Below are 24757 nucleotides of genomic sequence, written 5' to 3' on the forward strand. Positions count from 1 at the left end.
CGGAACACACCACTGAGTGGGGTTGGACTCTCACCTCCTCAGATGCTCATGGGAAGAAGGCTCAAATCAAAGTTACCTGTGACAAAGACATTATTGCAGCCAGCTTTCTATAAAGATGCCAGGAGCCACCTCGTGCATAGACAACAAAGACAGAAACAATATTTTGATCAAGGAACCAGGACACTGTCTGACCTCCAAGTTGGTGAAAATGTGCGGGTTAGACAAGGCAACAAGTGGGAACCAGCCACTGTGGTAGAGAAACACATTCAGCCCAGATCATACATTATCAAAACCACAAGAGGAGAAATGTACAGGAGAAATCGCAGACACCTGCTCAAAACTAGAGATGCACCGATTGATCGGCCACTGATCGGGATCAGGCCTATAATGCCCCTATCGGTTTTGATCGGAGATCGGAAAATAGTTCAGAGCGGGTCAATCTGATGACGTTTACAACAACAAACACCGCCCGCTCGGGCATTCCTGCATCTCAGACCAAGCTGTCCTGAGGGGGCGTGGCCGGCCTCGCCGGTATAGCAGTTTTACAATGTCCAAAAAGGACAACAAATTTGCAGTTTGCAAAGGAGATACCCTAGGAGGAATGTTACAAAAGAATTTCAACACAACGAAGCTGATAAGACATTTGAATGTTTTTCACACAAAGAAGTATTTTCAGTTTCCAAAGTTGGCTGCAGCTAAGGCAGAGAAAGAAAAGGAGGTGCAGCCACGCCGCTAACTCCACTGAATGTAACAGAGATCTATAAATGACAGGACGAAAAATGAAGAACTACATCGTAAGGTAATAAATTCATATGCTTTGCTCATCAGCCGCTTTCTGTTGTAGAAGACGTCGGGTCGTAAATATTTCACTGATGAAATCCTGTCGGAATTATAGCAAACTATATACAGTCAAAAGCCGTGTCAGTCGCGTCACGAGTGACATGTGGAGCTCTAGTGTGAAGAGTTTCCTCACACGCGGCGGATGCTATCACTAAAGCTTTCGCAAAGCTTGATAATTCATAATTAATTTTTATTTTAAGATTTAATTCCTCTTCCCAGAGGAAAACTAAGGTTTATAGTTTACAACTTGTATCAAGTTAGAGAGTTTATAGAGAGTTTATCAAGTTTTATTTTAGAGAGTGACATGTCTGCTGTTGTCTGTGTTGCTGCACATGTTGTACAGAATTATTACCACAGGAAGCTGAAGCTAGTAGGCTACACTTACTCTCTGTAAGCCGAGTCTAAATCGTCTCTTAGAAGCTCTAGTACATCGACCGCATAACTGCGGACTCTGCACCAATCCCGCTCCATCATTCCCTCACTCGTGAACAAGACCCCGAGATACTTGAACTCCTCCACCTGAGGCAGGACTTCTCCACCCACCCGGAGAAGGCACACCACTGTCTCCCGGTGGAGAACCATGGCCTCGGTTTTGGAGGTGCTGATTCTTATCCCTGCTGCGTCGCACTCGGCCTCAAACGGCCCCAACACAAGCTGAAGATCTCGGTCCGATGAAGCCAACAAGACAACATCATCCGCAAAAAGCAGAGGTGAAATCCTGAGGTTCCCAAACCGGATCCCCTCCGGCCCCTGGCTGCGCCTAGAAATCCTGTCCATAAAAATAAACAGGACCGGTGACAAAGGGCTGCCCTGCCGGAGTCCAACATGCACCGGGAACAAGTCTGATCTACTAGCAGATGACACCACACTCTTTCTCAGGGATGAAAATCAAGTTTCTATTGCAATAAACACCATAAATGAGTTTTCCAAGGCCTCTGGCCTAAATCTGAATCTTAATAAATGCAAAATTATATCCATTAAGGATTCTGATAAAACATCAATTTGTAGTATCCCAGTCAAAAATTAAGTTGTTTACTTGGGTATTACAATAACTAAGGACCAACAAAAAAAACTTCACTGAATTTCAATCCTATTATCCAAAGAACTCAAAAAAAGTTAAACCAGTGGTTATTACGGGATCTCTCTCTTAGAGGTAGAGTTCTACTCACCAAGGAGGAAGGAATATCACGTTAACATATGCATCTCTGTCTCTGTTCGTGGACAACAAACGTATTACTGAGATTGACAGGCTGATTCTCAACTTCTTGTGGAAAAATAGAACTCATCATCTGAAAAAAATCTGTTCTAATGAATGACTATGAAAATGGTGGACTTCATTTTCTAAATTTCTGCACCCTAAATAACACATTTAAGATAAATTGGTTGAAACAATTCTGATTCTGATCAAAATCTGTTTGTCCTGTAACCATGGTAAGAACAATAAGTTGATTAGATTCTTGTTTAGACAGGATGTCACCACAGTTCCTTATGTGGTCTCACACTGGAATAGGTACATGAATCATATTGGCTGGAAAAAGGTCTGGCTCTTACCCAACCGATACCTGTTGACCAACAAAGTTAGAGAAATATTGTTTAAAATAATTCATAGATTTTAGCCTTCTAATGATCATATTGTTAATCATATTGTTAAAAGGTTTAAAATAGACATTGATGTGAAATGTGCTTTCTGTTCTGTAAATATTAAAACAATTACTCATTTATTTTGACTCTGCCCCATTGTCCAAAACCTCTGGATTTATATATGTAATTTTATTGTTAACAATATTCAACAAGAATTTAAGTTGTTTTGGAGGGATGTGCTGTTTGGACTCTATGACTTTGACAGGATTAAGGCAAAACCCAATGAAACATTCATTATTAACCTCGTCATACTGTTGGCAAAATTTCACATTCACAAATGTAAATTTACACATAAAAAACCCTCTTTTGTTGCTTATTACAATGAGCTCAAACATCGACTGCATTTAATTTTCTCTTCATCAAAAGGCGATCAAAACTATTAATATCTGTGCTCATTTTAATGTTTTCTTGTAAACTCTTATCCCCCCTGGCATGAAATGTGATTTATATGTTCTGTTGAAGATCTATAATTAGTAAACTTCATGTTTTTGAAAAAAAATTTAATAAAAAATAACAATCTAACTACAAGTCCTGCATATGAACTCCTATATGAACATCCTCCAACGATCTGGTTTTTTGCCAGTGTCATCTCACATTTAACACGGAGCCACTGTGATCTGCATCTTTTCTACTAAATAAACGATTAAGTCTAAAGAAATGTATGGATCTGGTTAAGAAATGTAGGGATTTTGCTAAATACAAAACAGCGCAAATAATGTTCAAAGCAAGGAATAATCTACTACCATCTAATTTTAGAAAACATAAAGTAGGAACAACAATGTGCAGCATGTGCATGTGGAACTGTGGAGACTCTGTGGAACAGTTTGGAGCTGGAAATGAAAAAGTACGAACATAAATCTGTTTAAAAAGAGATACAAAAAATTATTTATAAACAGGTATATGGAAGAGGAAATGGGGTAACGAGTGTGAGAAACAAATAAAATAGGGAAAAATGGTATATTATATTTGCTTAAGATATGTTTAGATATTTATGTGGATATTTATATATTATATGTTGAGAGGGATAGTTCTAATTATTTAATATATGTTATATATTTATTAGGTATGTAGCATATATATATTTATAGGGATATTTATGTAGTTATATAGTGTATATTTATATAGATTTATAAAATATTTGTATTTTCTATATATTGATATAATATTCATGTAATATTTATATTTTCTATATACTTGTATGGATACTTATGTGGTAATAGGCATGTTTTACATAGTGTAATGAAATGTCAGGAGGGTCTCTGTGCCTGCCGGTGTGGATGCTGCAGGGAGGAGTTCCATTACCTGATTGTGAATCACTTGCACCTGTGTCAGCTAGGAGAGGAATAAAAGAGGTCTGTGAATGGCTGGACGGCGAGTGGGGAATACTTCAGTTTCTGTTCGAAGCTGCGGCACCGGGCTGGGAGGGTGCGGATCGCAGCTTTTATTGTTGCCGGCCGCGAAGACAGCTGGATAGGGGAGAGAGCCTTTTCTGAGTGAGGAGGGGAGGCTGGATGCCTCCTTTAGATAGTGAGGGACCGGGGTGTAGTAGGTGCCCATGCCTTCTCCTTACTGAGGCTTCCCTGCCACAAACTGCTGCCGGTTGCCACTAACCTGGCCGCAGTGAGTTTTGTCTGTGACGCTTCACGGGCAACTCCATGCTGACACCCCGTGGGGGGGTGTCGTCGCCAGACCGGGCGAGATAAGTTAAACTCAAATACCGTATACATTGTCCGTTATTTGTTGTGTCCTTCATATTTTTTCCTTTCATGTCTATGTATTTGAGTGATTTGATGCCCGTTCATTTCCCTATATGAACCGGAGCATAATGTTTTAACGCATATTCCAGGGTAATTGATCCTTTGTCAGGGGCTCATTTAGAGGCGACGCTGAAGGCCCCCGGGCCCCCTGCCTCCCCCTAGTGGTGTGGAGTGGTTTTGACCTGCTTATAGTTTGGAGTGGTCCCTGTGGTTTGCTGTGCAGTTTTAGCACTGAGTTTTATTAGTTTGCTGTGTCAGCTATTGGGTTTTACAGTGTGCAGTGACTCTTTTACCGTGTGCCGGCCTCGTCTGGGTTTGTGGACTTGCATTTCGTGTGGCAGGGTTGTAGGGTGGCCATTGGTGTGCCATAGCTGTTAGCCTTTAGTTCTCAGCCTGTTGCAGGGGTCATATTGCCATTTTTAAACAAAGATATATTTTCTAATAAAGATTATTTTGTATCCTATCCCTGTGTATTTGTGTGGTTGATAAACATCCTCTTGCCTCTTATACCGGACCACACCGGTTTAATAAAGGTGGTGGCAGCTTTATATTAAAAGTGAAAATATATAATCTAATAAACGAATAATTATTACAATAGTATTTATATAGACTATATTTATATGGATATTGTGTAGATATAATAATAGCAATAATGTAAATTCATAGAGTTAGAAAGGGGTAGGAACTAGGAAAAAGTGTAGACTTCTTCCTACTCCTTTTTTCCAACATGAATATGAAGAGGTTACTGTTAATTTTTTACATGTTCGAAATAAAAATGTATTCATTCATTGATAAAGTGTGAAATATGAGTCTGGTCCAGAGTGTGAATGGAGCATGAAAGGCAGCACCAAGTAAACAGAACAACAAGTTAGTTCGGGATGTTTCCGAATCCCACATCAGCAGCTGCTTGAGCTGGGGAGTTTCCCATTTAGTTGGTTTGCTTCATCACCACGGCTTTTAACTGGAAACAAAGGGATCTTGTAGGAGTCATACTCATGTGTTCATTCATTCAACTTTCCAGGGTTACGTACCGACTCTGTGGAGTCTGATTTCAGGTTTCCAGGCGAGGTCCAACAGTCTGCGCTGACGGTCGAGCTCTTCTTCATACTCCAAGATGCTTTTTTCAAACACTGACAATATTTCTACAGCAGCTGCTGTTAGTCGCTGACCGATAAACTCTCTCAGATGATTCACCTTAGACATTGTTGAAGAGGAAAAAGAAAGGAAACAACAGAACCGTCCTCTCCTTCTTCTTCTCTAGGTTTAATGGCGGATCACAACCAACGTTATTAGGTTCTACCGCCACCTGCTGTACCGGAGTGTGTAACATCAGGATCATTATTACACCAGGTTACAGTCTAACTTAAAGGGGGGAAAAAAGGAAATACCTAAATAAAATAAGATAACCACATTTAAATCGTATTATCTATCCCTGCATCTTTAAGAAAGACAAGGATTTCCTTATAACAATCCCTCATCACCTCACTCCTCCCTAATAACCTACTAAACTCCATTCCCGTCCCAGCTCGTACATCCTGTCTCTTAAAGCGTTCCTTTCTACCTCATACTTGCCACATTTAAGAATCACATGCTCTACATTCTCTGTGACATCACACTCATCACATTTATCACACACGGACTTTGACATTAAATACAGAGTTGATTTTAAACTAGTATGACCTAATCTTAATCTAGAAATGATGACTTCCTCTCTCCTACACTTTCCTTTGAAAACCTTCACGTTAATTGACTTCTGTATGTTATAAAAATGTCTCCCTTTTACACCGTTGTCCCACACCTTCTGCCATGAATCCCTCACTGCCTTTCTAATTCATGATTTTGCTTCACCTTTACCAAAAGGAATTTCCATAATTACCTCACTACTCAATTTCAATGCTCTTTTAGCAATATTGTCTGCTTTCTCATTGCCATCAACACCCATGTGGGCAGGAACCCAACAAAACTGCACAGTAATTCCAGTTCTGCATAACCTCCACAACACCATTAATATTTCCAACACTAGATCTTCTCTTGTTGTTTTATTTGAAATCAAACTCTGAAGGGCTGCAGTGGAGTCTGAACAAATGACATAGTTCCTTCTCGCAGTTACAGTCAGTATTTCATTTACCAACGAAAGTAATTAGAACAAAATGCATACAACATTCTTTTCATCACTGGTTTACTACGACTTCTGTCATTTAGCAGACGCTTTTATCCAAAGTGATTTACATCTGAGAAAACAACACAAGCAAGAAGGTTTAGAAAGAGTTTTATTTTTTCCGACACAATGAGAGCTGACACAATTTATATGATAAGCTTCTGATTGTTAATATCAATATATAAAATAAAAATATTTTTAATTCATGTGTTCTTTATTATTTGTCACAAAACATTTATGTTGTTAAGAAACTTTTATTTCCTTGGGCTTCAAAATAATACACATGGTAAGTCTTTGAGACATTAAAACATTTAAAAATCCAACTTAGTTTAGTTCAGCGCTTCCAGTCGGTGGATTTATTATTGGCGTGCACATGCAGGACTCATGAGTCACCGTTTGGCATTAAAATAAAAAAGTAAGTTAAGTCAGAGGGAAGGTAAACTTCGGATGGTACGACCAGAGGGAACACAGGGAAGGAAATGAGGATCAATTAACATGATTTTGGTGTGAAATATATAGATATACAAGACACATTTAAAGCTGCAGTTTCCAACATTTAACCACTAGAGGGAATAAAGATCACAAACTAACCCCCAAACTCAGAATGACGGTTCATTCCTGCATGAATCACCCACAGGTTTTCTGCAGGGGTTTGAAGCCTCTTTTTCCTCGTATTGTGGCAGGTTGGAATTATATAAAGCAAGAAGTTTAATGCGTAATTAGGGGCGTGGCCTTTTGATTGGCATTAATTTGTCCAACCTGTAAATAAATACTTTTTCTAAGATCTTAGAAAATGTTGGGAGTAAAGAATCAGGCCAGTAATTAGTGAATTGGTGTCTGTCTCCAGTTCTGTACAGTGGGATGACTTTTGCAGTTTTCATTTTTTTTGTGGAAATGTCCCAGTTCTGAGCGACTGATTACAGCTGTATGTCAGTTAACAATCCATCAATAACCTTTTTGACTATTGTCATATCACCACAGTCAGTTGACACCTTGTTTTTACATTTACTTACAATATCTATGATTTCTCTCTCCTCCACAGCTGTGGGAAACATTGAATCTGGATTTCTACTTATTAATGTTTCCTTCCATCCATCAGCTGATCCAGGATCACACATTTTTCTGCCAGCTTTGGTCCAACACTCACAAAATACCTGTTAAAATTATTAACCTCCTCATTCATATCATAAATGACTTCTTTGTTATTGGTTAAATATTGTGGATAATTAGTCTGTCTTGTACTTTTACGCTATTTTTAGTGCTTATTCATGGAGAAACATTTTCATTAAACCTTCTCCAGAGACCAACAGAGCAGATCATCTTTTTTTAACCCACATCAACTCCATGGTTCCTGACACAGTGGATTCCTATCAGTTTTCCTACCGTGCCAACAGATCAGTGGATGAAGCGATGGCTTCGGCTTCACTTCACCTTCCAACACCTGGACAGGATGAACACCTATGCACGGCTTCTGTCCCTGGATGTGTCATTTGATGTAGCCAAGACCAGTGAAATAACAAACTGGATCAAAATGACGTGATTGAGGAAGTTGAGGATAAAGGACAAAAGTGCATCTCCACTTTTCAACTTCATTTGATGACATTTCTCTTTCAACATTGTTTTCTGAGCTAAATGCTGGTTGTACTGATCACGCTGTACCAATAATCTGCATCACTGACAACTTTCCTCTTGTTAAAGTCTTTTTTTATTTGTGTTTTTATTATTATTACGATAGATTGTTCACTCCTGGGTTTATGTTGAGCTTTTATAACTCACCACCAGGGGGCACTGCTGCTCTTTCTACATATGGAGAGTGTAATATTCCAGAATTATAAACAATATAATAAGTCATCCATCTAAAATGAAAACTTAATTACATTTTCATGATTATTTCTGACTAAATATGAGTTGAGGTAAAAAGACATTTACTCCTAAACGGATGTCTGATATAAAAGGTTAAATCCAAAGTCTGTCCTCTTCCTGGAATCTGATCCCGATGATCCTCCCTCTTCTTCCTGCTCTCCAACCTGCAGATCTGCAGCTTCAACACGGATCTCAACATCAGCTTTATAATAAATCATGTGTCAGACGAGTTGTAAATCTAGTACAACTTGATTTTATACATGTGATTAAATAATATTGTTAATTTCATATTATTTAAATAATATGAAAAACGTACACAGATATGTTGTAACTTCAGCTTATACAGTTACAATAACAGCATGGATCATTTGAATTACATTGTTTTGACTTAGTTTGTCCCATGAATTACACGATAATCTGATGTACGTGCAGCTCAGATTTTAAAATGCTTAAACCCTTTTACAGTTTTCAGCGAACTATGTATAACATCACAATATATCGCAAAATTTGGATACTGCAATATCGTATTTTATCGTGACTCAAGTATCGTGATTTGTTTCCCACATTACACTCATTTCCTCATTCACCTTTAAACCAAATGTTCTTGTTTTCTAAATCAATAAAAACATTTTAAAATGGAAATAAAAGCAAACTGTATCTGACTGCACTGACTTCTGAAATCTTCAAGGTTTTTTGTTAAATGCTGCAGATATTAAAATTTATAAAATGGTGACAGATGGTTGGCTGTTCTGTTTCTGACGTGTTGATGGTTGCGTTTCTTCTTTTGTCCTCGTTTCTCTGAAGATTCTTCATGTTTTTCAGAGGAAGGTTGTAAAAACTCAACACGTAAAAATATCAAACTTAGACTAACCTGTGAACGGAGTAGATGGAGAGAGTTTAACAACATGCTCCATGTTGTTAAACTCTCTCCATCTACTCCGCTCACAGGTTAGTGCAGATTAACTTTACAAAGAGAATGTGAATGAAGAATAAACAGATGGGAAAAAGGACGTGTGAGAGAGGCATTGTAGATGAACGAAATAAACATTTAAAGAAACTTCAGCAAATACTAACAGCTCTTTATTTGCACAGTGGAGACGGCAACTTACCAACAGCAACAAATAATACGATTTTAAGAAGGAACAGGGATTCAAACAAACTCAATGCAGAACTTTAAAAAAAAGTACACAACCACATCGATCCCTCTGCGTCAAGTTTATGGAGAAGCATAAATCAGAGTTGAACCTGCAAACCTTGTGGGGAGGGGATTAGGCTCATCAGCCACAGGAGGTGGTGGTTGGACTTCTGTGGGTTCTTCTTCTGTGGGTCAGACAGGAGTGGACAGCTGCCCCCGGAGGACGACAACATGAACTTCATTTGTCACGAGTCACCAGACTTCTCCTCCGGGTGATTTTTCATGTGACTCAGGAAATCAATTTTGCGGCTAAAACCTTTGTTGCACGTCTTGCACAAATATAGCTTCTCAGCCGTGTGCGTGGTTATGTGGCGGTTAAGATGTGATGATTTAGTAAAGGTTTTTCCGCAGGTGTTGCACAGGTACGGCCTTTCGCCGGTGTGGGTCCTCGAGTGAACCACCAGGGTGGAACGTAGCCTGTAACTCTTTCCACATGTTTTGCAAATGTACGGCTTCTCGCCCGTGTGGATCCTTGAGTGAATCCCCAGTTTGGAACGTTCTCTGTAACTTTTTCCACATGTTTTGCAGATGTAGGGCTTCTCGCCCGTGTGCGTGATTATGTGGCTTTTAAGAGCTGATGATTTAGTAAAGGTTTTGTTGCAGGTGTTGCACAGGTACGGCCTTTCGCCGGTATGGGTCCTTGAGTGAATCACCAGGCTGGAACGTTCTGTGTAACTTTTTCCACAGGTTTTGCAAATGTAGGGCTTCTCGCCCGTGTGGATCCTTGAGTGAATCACCAGTTTGGAATGTTCTCTGTAACTTTTTCCACACGTTTTGCAGATGTACACGCACGCGGGCTTCTCGCCCGTGTGCGTGGTTATGTGCCGTTTAAGAGCTGATGCTTTAGTAAAGGTTTTTCCGCAGGTGTTGCACAGGTACGGCTTTTCGCCGGTGTGGTTCCTCGAGTGAATCACCAGGTTGGAACGTTCTGTGTAACTTTTTCCACATGTTTTGCAGATGTAGGGCTTCTCGCCCGTGTGCGTGATTATGTGCCGTTTAAGAGCTGATGATTTAGTAAAGGTTTTTCCGCAGGTGTTGCACAGGTACGGCCTTTTGCCGGTGTGGATCTTCATGTGATCCATTAAATTACTACTTTTACTGAACTCTTTCCTGCAAGTGCTGCAAGTAAATACCTTCTTCCCCGTGTGGGTCCTGGTCAGCTTTGATTTACAGTTGCTGTCTGACGGGACAGCAGCATCTTCGTGGTCACCGTGTCGTCTCATTGGCTCCGGATCTGCAGTTTTACTGGAGTCTGAGCGTAAACTTTCAGTCCCTTCCTCATCTTTGTTTTGAGCTTCAGGAGAAGTGTGCAACAGCAGCTGGACACAGTTTGGTCCTGGTTCACCATTTTCAACTTTCACATCAGCAACATTGACCAATGAGACATCCACCTCTACGTCCTCGTGCTTCATCTCCTGACCGCTGGAGTCTTCCTCCAGTTCTGTAGTCTGTGGATGCCCTGGTTCCTCCTGGTCCGGGCTGCAGCTCCTCTCCAGGTTATCCAGGTGCTGGTCACTGAAAACCCCGTCCTCCTCCACCTTACAAACATTTTCTGGTGGGAGGAAGAGAGGAGAGAATGGTTCCTTTAATAAATCTCAGAAATGTTTATAAAAAGTTGCAGTAAGACCATCACTCCCTGGGGATTTGTCCAAAGACAAACTGTTAACTGGTCAAGTTCAACAGAAGAAATATCAGCATCACATAAATCTCTTTTTCTATAGTTGGAATAAGATCTTTGATATAGTTAAAAAAGTTGTCAGCATCATCTCTAGAGAAAGATGAGGAATAAAACTTACTGTAGAAGGAAACTATTTCTCTGACAATAACAGCTGGATCTGTGACAGTTTGATCTTTAATCACCAGTGTTTTGATTTAATTTCTTTCCCGTCTTCTTTTTTCTAAATCGACAAAAGTATGATGTGCTTTTTTCACCTTCCTCTATCCATTTTGCTCTTGATCTTATATAAGAACCTTCGGCTCTCCTGAGATAGATTTCATCAAGCTTAATTTTCTAAATTTGTAATTTTTGTTTATCCTCATCAGTCTGTGAAGTTTTATTGCAATAGAATTTATTTCTTTGCTAATTTCTGATAATTTGTTACTTCTGTTACGTGATTTTCCAAAACTAATAGCAAATTCTAGAATTTTAAATTTTAAGAATTTCCATTTAGCAACAGAAGATATTATTGATTCATCACACTTTACATCTGAGATTAAGATTTCAATTCCATCATGAAAGGCTTGGCATTTCAATAAACTTGCGTTACATTTCCAGTACCCTTTGTTCCTACAATGGATTAAATACATATCAAACCTGCAATTTTGTTTTCTTTTTTGTCACTTTGTGTTTATTAGATTTTCAGTTTTTTTACAACTGCACATTTTTACCAGATCACAAAAATTATCTGTATATTCACCGTGCAACAAACAAACAAATAAAAAGTAGAAAAACAAACATAAACTTGTGGGTTAGCACATTAATAATCTATCCAAAAAAAGAAAAGAGAAAGAAAAAAAAAGGAGGTCCGCATCCTTATGCTTTCTGTAGATAAAATGTCCACTTTTGCCATCTCTTCTCAAATAGCCCTTCCCTCAAACTCAGGATATGGGTCAGTCTTTCCATCGTCCATATTTCTTTAATAATATCCAGCCACTGTTTTAGAGTAGGTGATTCAGTTCAATTCAATTACTGTACCTATTGCTGTAATATTTTCAAAGTATTGTTCCTTCCACTTTCATTTTCTTTGCCATGTAAAGATTGTTTTCATTTCAACAGTGATATGCACCATTTTAATACAAGACAGGCTAATCATTTAAATCTCCTGAAGTTCCATACTGGTTTGTGTCAGTTCTCCATCAGATACAGTTATGGAACACCTACAGCAATCTCGTCTACCTCTACTTCATTCAATCATTTTAAACGTAAACTCAGGACACATTTAATTGATCACATTACCTAATGATATTTCTAGATTTGTTATTTTGTTCTTTAATCATGTAGATACCATGTATTCTATTCATGCTGCTGTTTATTTGCTTTGTCTTTGTTTTTAGACTGCAATCATGTGTTCTGCATATTTTAAATCTTTGTACAATATTTTGCTGTATTTTACAGGTAGAGGCCTCGTATAAGCCCCTTGGGCTTTTTGCCTCAGCCTAGCACATTACCAATCTCTCTTTTACATTTGTATGTTACTTGTTCTGTTTTTATACTGTGCTGAATTAATCAATCTAAAAAGAAAAATCTACACAGAGCCAGTGTGATCTGCATCTTTTCTACAGAATAAAGGATTAAGTGTAAAGTGTGAAATCTCAGTCTGGTCCAGAGTCTGAATGGAGCATGAAAGGCAGCACCAAGTAAACAGAACAACAAGTTAGTTCGGGATGTTTCCGAATCCCACATCAGCAGCTGCTTGAGCTGGGAAGTTTCCCATTGAGTTCGTTTGCTTCATCACCACGGCTTTTAACTGGAAACAAAGGGATGTTGTAGGAGTCATACTCATGTGTTCATTCATTCAACTTTCCAGGGTTACGTACCGACTCTGTGGAGTCTGATTTCAGGTTTCCAGGCGAGGTCCAACAGTCTGCGCTGACGGTCGAGCTCTTCTTCATACTCCAAGATGCTTTTTTCAAACACTGACAATATTTCTACAGCAGCTGCTGTTAGTCGCTGACCGATAAACTCTCTCAGATGATTCACCTTAGACATTGTTGAAGAGGAAAAAGAAAGGAAACAACAGAACCGTCCTCTCCTTCTTCTTCTCTAGGTTTAATGGCGGATCACAACCAACGTTATTAGGTTCTACCGCCACCTGCTGTACCGGAGTGTGTAACATCAGGATCATTATTACACCAGGTTACAGTCTAACTTAAAGGGGAGAAAAAGGAAATACGTAAATAAAATAAGATAACCACATTTAAATCTTATTATCTATCCCTGCATCTTTAAGAAAGACAAGGATTTCCTTATAACAATCCCTCATCACCTCACTCCTCCCTAATAACCTACTAAACTCCATTCCCGTCCCAGCTCGTACATCCTGTCTCTTAAAGCGTTCCTTTCTACCTCATACTTGCCACATTTAAGAATCACATGCTCTACATTCTCTGTGACATCACACTCATCACATTTATCAGACACGGACTTTGACATTAAATACAGAGTTGATTTTAAACTAGTATGACCTAATCTTAATCTAGAAATGATGACTTCCTCTCTCCTACACTTTCCTTTGAAAACCTTCACGTTAATTGACTTCTGTATGTTATAAAAATGTCTCCCTTTTACACCGTTGTCCCACACCTTCTGCCATGAATCCCTCACTGTCTTTCTAATTCAGGATTTTGCTTCACCTTTACCAAAAGGAATTTCCATAATTACCTCACTACTCAATTTCAATGCTCTTTTAGCAATATTGTCTGCTTTCTCATTGCCATCAACACCCATGTGGGCAGGAACCCAACAAAACTGCACAGTAATTCCAGTTCTGCATAACCTCCACAACACCATTAATATTTCCAACACTAGATCTTCTCTTGTTGTTTTATTTGAAGTCAAACTCTGAAGGGCTGCAGTGGAGTCTGAACAAATGACATAGTTCCTTCTCGCAGTTACAGTCAGTATTTCATTTACCAACGAAAGTAATTAGAACAAAATGCATACAACATTCTTTTCATCACTGGTTTACTACGACTTCTGTCATTTAGCAGACGCTTTTATACAAAGTGATTTACATCTGAGAAAACATCACAAGCAAGAAGGTTTAGACAGAGTTTTATTTTTTCCGACACAATGAGAGCTGACACAATTTATATGATAAGCTTCTGATTGTTAATATCCATATATAATGTCAATATATAAAATAAAAATATTTTTTAATTCATGTGTTCTTTATTATTTGTCATAAAACATTTACGTTACTTTTATTGCAATGGGCTTCAAAATAATACACATGGTAAGTCTTTGAGACATTAAAACATTTAAATATCAAACTGATCAAACTATCAAACTGATTTTGGTGTGAAATATATAGATATACAAGACTCATTTAAAGCTGCAGTTTCCAACATTTAACCACTAGAGGGAATAAAGATCCCAAACTAACCCCCAAACTCAGAGTGACGGTTCATTCATGCATGAATCACCCACAGGTTTTCTGCAGGGGTTTGAAGCCTCTTTTTCCTCGTATTGTGGCAGGTTGGAATTATATAAAGCAAGAAGTTTAATGCGTAATTAGGGGCGTGGCCTTTTGATTGGCATTCATTTGTCCAACCTGTAAATAAATACTTTTTCTAAGATCTTAGAAAATGTTGGGAGTAAAGAATCAGGCCTGTAATTAGTGAATTGGTGTCTGTCTCCAGTTCTGTACAGTGGGATGACTTTTGCAGTTTACATTTGTTTTTTTTGTAAATGTCCCAGTTCTGAGTGACTGATTACAGCTGTATGTCAGTTAACAATCCATCAATAACCTTTTTGACTATTGTCATATCACCACAGTCAGTTGACACCTTGTTTTTACATTTACTTACAATATCTATGATTTCTCTCTCCTCCACAGCTGTGAGAAACATTGAATCTGGATTTCTACTTATTAATGTTTCCTTCCATCCATCAGCTGATCCAGGATCACACATTTTTCTGCCAGCTTTGGTCCAACACTCACAAAATACCTGTTAAAATTATTAACCACCTCATTCATATCATTAATGACTTCATCGTTATTGGTTAAATATTGTGGATAATTAGTCTGTCTTGAACTTTTCCTAATGGCATCGTTGAATATATTCCAAATACCTTTAACGTTATTTTTAGTCCTTATTCATGAAAGAATTCATGTCCCTGACTAGAAATGTGGAGACATTTTCATTAAACCATCTCCAGAGACCAACAGAGCAGATCATCTTTTTTTAACTCACATCAACTCCATGGTTCCTGACACAGTGGATTCCTATCAGTTTTCCTACCGTGCCAACAGATCAGTGGATGAAGCGATGGCTTCGGCTTCACTTCACCTTCCAACACCTGGACAGGATGAACACCTATGCACGGCTTCTGTCCCTGGATGTGTCATTTGATGAAGCCAAGACCAGTGAAATAACAAACTGGATCAAAATGACGTGATTGAGGAAGTTGAGGATAAAGGACAAAAGTGCATCTCCACTTTTCAACTTTATTTGATGACATTTCTCTTTCCACATTGTTTTCTGAGCTAAATGCTGGTTGTACTGATCACGCTGTACCAATAATCTGCATCACTGACAACTTTCCTCTTGTTGATGCACTAAAGTATTTTTTTTATTTGTGTTTTTATTATTACTACGATAGATCGTTCACACTTGGGTTTATGTTGAGCTTTTATAACTCACCACCAGGGGGCACTGCTGCTCTTTCTACATATGGAGAGTGTACTATTCCAGAATTATAAACAATATAATAAGTAATCCATCTAAAATGAAAACTTAATTACATTTTTCATGATTATTTCTGACTAAATATGAGATGAGGTAAAAAAATACATTTACTTCTAAACGGATGTCTGATATAAAAGCAGGGGTGATAGTAAAAAAAAATCCTGAGCCTGAACTTTTTTTCCCTGGGAGGTAAGCGAGCCCCTAAGCCAAGATATATGCCCCGATCAACACAATTGTCATTTTTTGTCCTCTTAAAGTGTAAGTCTGGTGTAAATTGACCCATGGTCCTGTTGTTCAAGCTCACCACATGCAGCCCATAGAAAACAGAATGAAACACATTTATTTTGGTGATTTCGGTTAACAGCCTGGAGCCTGGTGACGCGAGGCTAGAATCAATCTGATTGGCCAAAACCCAAGACCACCCCCTACACTATTACCGATTGGCTTAAGTATGGCTACTGGTGTGGTTTTGAGTGAAAGCGTCTCTCGGATCTACGCGAACGTAGTGCTGGGCGGTATGACCAAAAATTTATATCACGGTATTTTTCAAAATGATATCGGTTTCACGGTATATCACTTTTTTTTTTCATGCACAACTGGGTGTTAACCACATTTTATAATGATTTGGAAAGGAATTGCTGCAGTAAATTGGCTTAGAATGGCCTATTTTACTGTCATGAGGAGGAAATATTGTAGAAAAACATTAATGTCCACACTAGTATAAATACAGGTTTGCATGGCCTCAAAAAATGATGCCGTTTACAATGAGGTGGCAGCACTTATGATTCTAATGTAGGGCTGAACGATTTTTGAAAATAATCTAATTGCGATTTTTTTCCTCAATATTACGATTGCGATTTAATATGTGATTATTTTTTTTCAAGGTCCTGTTCTCATGTATTTTTCAACTACACAAGCAATAAATCAGTCTGTTTCAAGTAGATTTTCACTTGAAATAAGTAGAAAAATCTGCCAGTGGAACAAGATTTTTTTGCTTGTAATGAGAAGATAAATCTTGTCCCACTGGCAGATTTTCCTACTTATTTCAAGTGAAAATTTACTTGAAACAGGTGAAAATGGTCAAATTAGTTATTTTTCTGGTGTTATTTTTCTGGTGATGACTCTAAATGTTGAAATAGCAGTAAAACCACATTCATTGATGAAATGGCATAAGGGATGGAAAGGAGGGATGGCAGTTTTACAGGGGGGATGATTTTGACCATTTTTATTTCAGGGGGGATGATTTGGACCGTTTTTATTTCAGGGGGGATGATTTGGACCGTTTTTATTTCAGGGGGGATGATTTGGACCGTTTTTATTTCGGGGGGGGGGGTGCCATCACATCACCCCTTATCCCCCCTCAACTCGAATACTGCTCACAGGGAACTCAGAACTTCTTCATAAATAACTCAAAAATCCCAGAGAGAAAAAAAACACCAGCAAGCTAACAAACAAACAATAAAGCTCTGAGTTAACAAAACGTACCAGCAATGTACAACTCGCAGCCCCGCTGTTTTAACCTCTCATCCTCATCAGCTGACGGGCTACAGGTGTGGTTTAAGGCTGATTTATGGTTCTGCGTTACACCAACGCAGGCCATACGCCGTGGGTTACGCGAAGTACGGCGAAACCCTACGGCGAAAACTACGCGTCGATTTAACGCGGAACTATAAATCAGGCTTCACAGCGCCCGCCTCGTACTCCTTGCCGCGCGCAGCGCCTCGCCGACTCCGCGCTCATATATTTAATACATTTATAAAGCCCATATATTTATAAAGCCTCACTTGGCCGAGCCCTAACGCTGATGCCATGGTAGATTTAGGTTACACGAGGACACGCGGCACTGTTGACTTTTCCCTGCCGGCTCTGCTCACTGGCTAAACAGTCCCCTCACAAACAGGGTCCAGCGGCGCTACGTTCCGCCGCGCCGCGCGGCGCTCCCAACGTTGTGTGCGCTACTCACCGGTATTACGGTATATAAAAAATTCATATCATAAGAAAAATAAACGGCAAACCTGATTTTATTTTTTTTTTCTCGCAAACACCTCGGTATGCCGGAAATCCGGCGTGACGCCGGAGCGCTATCACCCCTGTAAAAGGGTTAAATCCAAAGTGTGTCCTCTTCCTGGAATCTGATCCCGATGATCCTCCCTCTTCTTCCTGCTCTCCAACCTGCAGATCTGCAGCTTCAACACGGATCTCAACATCAGCTTTATAATAAATCATGTGTCAGACGAGTTGTAAATCTAGTACAACTTGATTATATACATGTGATTCAATAATATTGTTAATTTCATATTATTTAAATAACATGAAAAACGTACACAAATATGTTGTAACTTTAGCTTGTATAGTTACAATAACACAGCATGGATCATGTGAATTGCATTGTTTTGACTTGGTTTGTCCCATGAATTACACGATAATCTGATGTAGGTGCAGCTCAGATTTTAAAAAGCGTAAAGCCTTTTACAGTTTTCAGGGAACTATGTATATTATCACAATATACAGCAAAATTTGGATACCGCAATATCGTATTGTATCGTGACTCAAGTATCGTGATGTGTATCCCACATCACACTCATTTCCTCATTCACCTTTAAACCAAATGTTCTTGTTTTCTAAATCAATAAAAAACATTTTAAAGGGTAAATAAAAGCAAACCGTATCTGACTGCACTGACTTCTGAAATCTTCAAGGTTTTTTGTTTAATGCTGCAGACATTAAAGTTTATAAAATGGTGACAGGTGGTTGGCTGTTCTGTTTCTGACGTGTTAATAGTTGCGTTACTTCTTTTGTTTCTTCATGTTTTTCAGTTTAACAACATGGAGCTGCAGATTAACTTCACAAAGAGAATGTGAGTGAAGAAGAAACAGATGGGAAAAAGGACGTGTGAGAGAGGCTTTGTAGATGAACGAAATAAACTGCCATGTTTAAAGAAACTTCAGCACATACTAACAGCTCTTTATTTGCACCGTGGAGACGGCAAGTTACCAACAGCAACAAGTAATACGATTTTAAGAAGGAACAGGGATTCAAACAAAATCAATTCAGAACTTTAAAAAAAAGTACACAACCACATCGTTCCCTCTGCGTCAAGTTGACGGAGAAGCATAAATCCGGGTTGAACCTGCAACCCTTGTGGGGAGAGGATAAGGCTCATCAGCCACAGGAGGTGGTGGTTGGACTTCTGCGGGTTCTTCTTCTGTGGGTCAGACAGGAGTGGACAGCTGCCCCCGGAGGACGACAACATGAGCTTCATTTGTCACGAGTCACCAGACTTCTCCTCCGGGTGATTTTTCATGTGACTCAGCAAATAAATTCTGCGGCTAAAACCTTTGTTGCACGTCTCGCACAAATATCGCTTCTCACCCGTGTGCGTGGTTATGTGGCTTTTAAGAGCTGATAATATAGTAAAGGTTTTGCTGCAGGTGTTGCACAGGTACGGCCTTTCAACGGGTGTGGATCCTCGAGTGAATCACCAGGCTGGAACGTTGCGTGAAACCTTTTCCACATGTTTTGCAGATGTAGGGCTTCTCGCCCGTGTGCGTGGTTATGTGGCTCTTAAGAACTGATAATTGAGTAAAGGTTTTTCCGCAGGTGTTGCACAGGTGCGGCCTTTCGCCAGTGTGGATCCTCGAGTGAACCACCAGGTTGGAACGTTTTGTGTAACGTTTTCCACATGTTTTGCAGATGTAGGGCTTTTCGCCCGTGTGCGTGGTCAAGTGGTGTTTAAGAGTTGATGATTGAGTAAAGGTTTTGTTGCAGGTGTTGCAAAGGTACGGCTTTTCACCAGTGTGGATTCTCGAGTGAACCACCAGGCTGGAATTTTGCCTGTAACTTTTTCCACATGTTTTGCAGACATAGAGCTTCTCACCCATGTGGATCATTTTATGCTTCTTGAATGTTGATGATTTTCTAAACGATTTTCCGCAGGTGTTGCACAGGTACGGCCTTTCGCCAGTGTGGATCTTCATGTGATCCATTAAAATACTACGTTTATTAAACTCCTTCCTGCCAGTGCTGCAAGAAAATACCTTCTTCCCCGTGTGGGTCCTGGTCAGCTTTGATTTACAGTTGCTGTCTGACGGGACAGCAGCATCTTCGTGGTCACCGTGTCGTCTCATTGGCTCCGGATCTGCAGTTTTACTGGAGTCTGAGCGTAAACTTTCAGTCCCTTCCTCATCTTTGTTTTGAGCTTCAGGAGAAGTGTGCAACAGCAGCTGGCCACAGTTTGGTCCTGGTTCACCATTTTCAATTTTCACAACAGCGACATTGACCAATGAGACATCCACCTCTACGTCCTCGTGCTTCATCTCCTGACCGCTGGAGTCTTCCTCCAGTTCTGTAGTCTGTGGATGCCCTGGTTCCTCCTGGTCCGGGCTGCAGCTCCTCTCCAGGTTATCCAGGTGCTGGTCACTGAAAACCCCGTCCTCCTCCACCTTACAAACACTTTCTTGTGGGAGTTCTGGAATTACAAAAAGGGACAAAAAGATAGGATTTTAACAAGTCAAAAGTGCTTCCCAGTGTTGATTGTTTGGTTGTATTTGTGAGGTTTAAACTTTGTCCTGAACCTTCGGTCTTCCCCTTCATCTATGTAGTTATTTGAAAACAAGTGCATTACTCTGTGTGACCATTAGGCGGCACTGTGACTGTACTCTTGTGTTACTGCGTTGGTATCGAGACAGTTGAAGAATAAAGTTGTTGTTCTAGAAATGGCTTCTTCCGCGTCATATATAACGATCTAAATACAAGTACTGCATATGAACACCTATATGAACATCCTCCAACCGTCATGTTTTTTGCCAGTGTCATCTCACATCTTACAAGTTCTAGTTCTAAGGTATAGAGTGTACAACAAAATAAATGTTGACCGGTTTGAGAAGCAGGTTGATGACATCCTATGGGATGATGGATACACCCATGATGATGATGAACAAGCATATCAGTTATTTTTCAAGTCTTTCAACTCTGTATTCAACAGGTGCTTTCCTCTTGTCAGCAAAAAAGCAAACAAGGTCTCTGCATTTAGAAAACCCTGGTTTACACCAGATCTCCATAAGTCTCTGAAAGCTAACAATAGATTGTATAAGAAATTCATCAGTAATCCATCCCCAATTAATATAGCAAATTATAAGACATTTCGTAACAATTATAATCATCTTGTTAGAATTGCCAAGAAAAAGTACTTTTCCGACAAATTCAATGAGGCTTCTAATAACAAAAACTATCTGGGGAGTCGTTAACCAGCTTCTAAATATGAATAAGTCTACAGCCACTCTTCCATCTCAATTTGTTGATGAAAATTGAGTCTACTCTGATCCATCTGACATTGCATATGTTTTTAACAATTATTTTGTTAATATTGGTAATATTCGTTTCTGACACATTCCCATCCTTCTATTCAGAGCTTCAAGCCTCCTACAGAGAAGGAAATCTTGGACATAATGATGTGCCTGAAAGCTGCTGGTCATGATGAGGTCAGATCTAACTTAATTATGAAAACTAGACATTCAATTGCTAAGCCTTTCACCCATATTTTCACCAAATCTCTAGAAACTGGAATAATACCCAATGACCTCAAAATTGCCAAAGTAGTCCCCGTTTACAAATCTGGAGAGCATAGTGTATTTAGTAACTACCGGCCCATTTCTGTTCTCCCAGGTTTCTCAAAGATCCTGGAGAAATTGGTCTATAACAGAATGATGAAACATTTGCAGGACTGTAATATACTGTATAAACACCAATATGGATTTAGGAAAAATATTCTACAGAAATGGCTTTACTTCAATTGGTTGATAAAATTCACACTGCAATCAATAAAAACGAATACACTTTGGGAATCTTTCTTGATTTATCCAAAGCTTTTGACACAGTTAATTTTGATATTCTTCTTCAAAAATTATTACACTGTGGATTTGCTGGAATCACTCGTGTGTGGCTTTTCAATTATATTCATAACGGTCGGCAATTTGTTATGATTGATGTTAAATCAACAGAGAGGGCCACCTTAAAATGCGGGGTCCCGCAGGGGTTTATACTAGAGCCCCTGTTATTTTTGATTCATAGAAATGATTTGGCCGCAGCCTTGTCCTCCTTGTTTCCTGTACTTTTTGCCAATGATACAAACATATTTATTTCACATAAGGATTTTTCATCTCTAATGGGAAAGGCCAACCATGATTTACAAAACATTTCAAAATGGTTTAATATTAACAAAAACCACTGAATATAAAAAAAATCTAATTTCATTATATTTGCATCAAAAAATAAAATATATTGTAAATCTAACACCGGTCTGTCTATAGGAGATGACCCGCTCACTCAGGTTACATCAACAACCTTCCTTGGTGTAATTATCCATGAAAGTTTAAGCTGGAAAATCCACATCAACCATGTCTGTAAAAAATATCTAAATCTATTGGTATTATTGGCAAATTCCGTTGTTTGGTGAATGAAAATTGTCTCCCAACTCTTTATTAAAGCTTGATATATCCATATCTCATTTACTGTAATAGTATTTGGGGAGCTACCTACAACACACATCTTCATAAACTTCATATGTTGCTAAAAAGATTGTGCAGGATTGCCACACACAGTAATTGGTCTGCTCATTATGCCCCTCTTTTCAAACAACTCAATATTTTACCCATCTTTAAGTTAAATACATATCAAACCTACAATTTTATTTTCAAAGTATTGTTCCTGCCAGTTTCATTTTCTTTGCCATGTAAAGATTTTTTTCAGTTCAACAGTGATATGAACCATTTTAATAGAAGACAGGCTAATCATTTAAATCTCCTGAAGTTCCGTACTGGTTTGTGTCAGTTCTCCATCAGATACAGTTATGGAACACCTACAGCAATCTCGTCTACCTCTACTTCATTCAATCATTTTAAACGTAAACTCAGGACACATTTAATTGATCAGATTACCTAATGATATTTCTAGATTTGTTATTTTTTTTCTTTAATCATGTAGATACCATGTAGTCTATTCATGCTGCTGTTTATTTGCTTTGTCTTTGTTTTTAGACTGCAATCATGTATTCTGCATATTTTAAATCTTTGTATAATATTTTGCTGTATTTTACAGGTAGAGGCCTCGTATAAGCCCCTTGGGCTTTTTGCCTCAGTCTAGCACATTACCAATCTCTCTTTTACATTTGTATGTTACTTGTTCTGTTTTTTATACTGTGCTGAATTAATAAATCTAAAAAAACGGTGATCTGCATCGTTTCTATTAAATAAAGGATTAAGTGTAAAGTGTGAAATCTCAGTCTGGTCCAGAGTCTGAATGGAGCATGAAAGGCAGCACCAAGTAAACAGAACAAGTTAGTTCGGGATGTTTCCGAATCCCACATCAGCAGCTGCTTGAGCTGGGGAGTTTCCCATTTAGTTGGTTTGCTTCATCACCACGGCTTTTAACTGGAAACAAAGGGATCTTGTAGGAGTCATACTCATGTGTTCATTCATTCAACTTTCCAGGGTTACGTACCGACTCTGTGGAGTCTGATTTCAGGTTTCCAGGCGAGGTCCAACAGTCTGCGCTGACGGTCGAGCTCTTCTTCATACTCCAAGATGCTTTTTTCAAACACTGACAATATTTCTACAGCAGCTGCTGTTAGTCGCTGACCGATAACCTCTCTCAGATGATTCACCTTAGACATTGTTGAAGAGGAAAAAGAAAGGAAACAACAGAACCGTCCTCTCCTTCTTCTTCTCTAGGTTTAATGGCGGATCACAACCAACGTTATTAGGTTCTACCGCCACCTGCTGTACCGGAGTGTGTAACATCAGGATCATTATTACACCAGGTTACAGTCTAACTTAAAGGGGGAAAAAAGGAAATACCTAAATAAAATAAGATAACCACATTTAAATCTTATTATCTATCCCTGCATCTTTAAGAAAGACAAGGATTTCCTTATAACAATCCCTCATCACCTCACTCCTCCCTAATAACCTACTAAACTCCATTCCCGTCCCAGCTCGTACATCCTGTCTCTTAAAGCGTTCCTTTCTACCTCATACTTGCCACATTTAAGAATCACATGCTCTACATTCTCTGTGACATCACACTCATCACATTTATCACACACGGACTTTGACATTAAATACAGAGTTGATTTTAAACTAGTATGACCTAATCTTAATCTAGAAATGATGACTTCCTCTCTCCTACACTTTCCTTTGAAAACCTTCACGTTAATTGACTTCTGTATGTTATAAAAATGTCTCCCTTTTACACCGTTGTCCCACACCTTCTGCCATGAATCCCTCACTGCCTTTCTAATTCATGATTTTGCTTCACCTTTACCAAAAGGAATTTCCATAATTACCTCACTACTCAATTTCAATGCTCTTTTAGCAATATTGTCTGCTTTCTCATTGCCATCAACACCCATGTGGGCAGGAACCCAACAAACCTGCACAGTAATTCCAGTTCTGCATAACCTCCACAATACCATTAATATTTCCAACACTAGATCTTCTCTTATTGTTTTATTTGAAGTCAAACTCTGAAGGGCTGCAGTGGAGTCTGAACAAATGACATAGTTCCTTCTCGCAGCTACAGTAAGTATTTCATTTACCGACAAAAGTAATTAGAACAAAATGCATACAACATTCTTTTCATCACTGGTTTACTACGACTTCTGTCATTTAGCAGACGCTTTTATCCAAAGTGATTTACATCTGAGAAAACAACACAAGCAAGAAGGTTTAGAAAGAGTTTTATTTTTTCCGACACAATGAGAGCTGACGCAATTTATATGATAAGCTTCTGATTGTTAATATCAATATATAAAATAAAAATATTTTGTGTCATCATGTGTACTTTATTATTTGTCATAAAAAATGTATGTTGTTAAGAAACTTTTATTGTAATGGG

General features: G+C 38.9%; 1 pseudogene; it reads right to left on the reverse strand.

Moving 5' to 3' along the window:
- Positions 1–9522: 9522 nt before the first annotated feature.
- The window catches only part of LOC133440696 (zinc finger protein 845-like), a 43355-nt pseudogene continuing 28120 nt past the window's right edge, over positions 9523–24757 (reverse strand).

This window comes from Cololabis saira, chromosome 3 (genome assembly GCF_033807715.1).
Source record: "Cololabis saira isolate AMF1-May2022 chromosome 3, fColSai1.1, whole genome shotgun sequence".
Classification (NCBI taxonomy): domain Eukaryota; kingdom Metazoa; phylum Chordata; class Actinopteri; order Beloniformes; family Belonidae; genus Cololabis; species Cololabis saira.